This window comes from Austrofundulus limnaeus, unplaced genomic scaffold, assembly GCF_001266775.1.
Source record: "Austrofundulus limnaeus strain Quisiro unplaced genomic scaffold, Austrofundulus_limnaeus-1.0 Scaffold38, whole genome shotgun sequence".
Classification (NCBI taxonomy): Eukaryota; Metazoa; Chordata; class Actinopteri; order Cyprinodontiformes; family Rivulidae; genus Austrofundulus; species Austrofundulus limnaeus.
The window spans coordinates 2,329,482-2,331,653 of record NW_013952440.1 but is presented as its reverse complement, the minus strand read 5'-3'; positions in this window follow the sequence as shown (position 1 = coordinate 2,331,653).

Sequence of the window (2,172 nt, the reverse complement as noted above, 5' to 3'; positions counted from 1 at the left end):
GTATAATGTCTTGTGACGTCCACGGCCTACCCCAGTTACCACTGCTGTGCATTTGTGTCAAGGACAGAAAGGCAGATGTGGCAGTGGAAGGTGTCAAAACAGTTTGGAGAGAAAAACAAAGTAAAGAACAATAAAAAGAAAAAAGAAAACGATTAATCGATTATTAAATTAGTCATCGATTATTTTAATAAACGATTAGTCGTCGATTAATCGATTAATCGTTGCAGCCCTAAAACTAACTAATGCTGTTATGTGAGCAAACATCCTATAGAATAGGCAGCTAACTAAATCCGTTTTTGTTTGTTAGTGGAGCATAGAGTACGACTGAGGATAGATAGAACACAAAGGAAGGAGGCAATGGGGATGTCATGAAACCATCTCTGCTGGTGACATAACTTGATCCAGTTAGTAGATTAAGACAGTCTGAAAACAAATGGTATGAAATCTAAACCCGTGAGTTAGGATAGAGATAAAATGTCTGTGGAGATGCCGCTGATGATTTTCAGCAATGTACAAAATGTACAAAACCATATCAACCAGTCTACAGATAGGGTGGCATGGTGTTTCTTTTTTCAGCTGCCACGCTAGAGATGATGGAAACGAGAGGAGTTTGTTTTTTTGTTTGCCACCATCACACTTTTGTTTTACAAAAATCCCATTGTTTTCTATGGGGGGAAAAGTGTTACCTTTTTATGGATCTTTCTAGAAGAATAGAAAACTGAAGAAAAACAACCAAATAGAATTGGTGCTTAGTTACTTATCCGTTAGTGTCTCTAATAGTCTTTCTGAAAGTCAGACAGTGACATGTCTACATTGTTTTAGTGTTAATTATAACATGATGAATGGAGTAAAATGTCTCCAAGAAATGTGATCAGTTATCTCCGTTACGTACAATCATATCCTTCCAAACAGGTCCGACGGGGGAGGGGGGGGACAAACTGCCAATAAACCTGCTCTACCTGCTGCGAGAGGTAAAAGTTCAGTCAGCTCTGCAGGCAGCCGTTAACCGTTGTTTCTCTCAGTCCAAGAGCAGAATCTGGGGCTGGATCTGGAGGACCTGTTGTAAAACAGGAATTTCAGGCTTTTAGAATTCAGCTCAGTGAGATTTAATTGATGATTGGGGGGGGGGGGGGGTCCAAAACAACGTCTGTTTTTTCTTTCTGCAGCAGCCTCATCTAATGAGGTCTCATCATGCATTGCTCTGTTTAAAATGCACACTGCCCTTTAAGTGCTTCTTCTTCTTCCAGTCTTGTTAGCGTCTCGCTGCTTAATTTCAAAAGTGTTTATGCAGCTAATTAACTCGACGTTTTATTTATGTATCATGCAAATGTTGAACCCTTCTGCACCAGGTTGGGAAATACACCTTTTAATAACTTTAAATATCTAAAAGGGGCAAAGATGGAGGACAGTGTGAGTGCATGGGGTGGGGGTTGTGTGTAAGGAATGAGGTCGCCCCTCCCTGCTGAGGAATGAGGTCGCCTGCAGGTGTACACTGCAGACACAGAAAAAGGCTCGGACACATTGTGGCGAYGAGGGACATCCAGCCTCCCCCTCTGCTCTGCGGCCAGCAGGAGTTTGAGATTCAGACCTGCATGCCAGGCAGGCAGACAGATGGTAACCTGAGGGGTAACAGGCCRCCCCCTCCACCATCACCCCTCTGTCGCTGCAGTCCTGCATGATCCAAGAGCTCCAGCTTCCAAATTATTTTAGACTGCCAATCACTGAAAGCAAAGGTGAACAAAAATGTCTGTGTGTTTGTGCATCTTATGGACCACTAAACCAATTTTAAACTAGAGAATTTGCATTTTCTGCAAAAAAGGCTGTGTGCATTCTTAATGCTGAGAGATTTTTGCTGAAAGCTGCTGAAGAAGCTGAAAATGTTTGATAGTAAAACTGCTAATGTGAGTTCAATTGGAACAGCTGACATTTGCTGAAAGTAGGTGATAAAGAAAATAAGAGAAAAATCATTAGGCAAAAACAGCTAAATTGTGTTGAAAATGCTGAACAGAGCAGAGATGTAGCAAAAATAGCAGAAACCAGTTGGATTTAGCAGAAAATAACAGTTAAAAACTCACATTAGCAGAGAAATGAGAAAAGATTTGTGATAGTTTAAAAAACTGAAATAAGTTTAAAAAAAATATGGAGCTTTTTTTGGGGCCGTTAGTTTTGTTC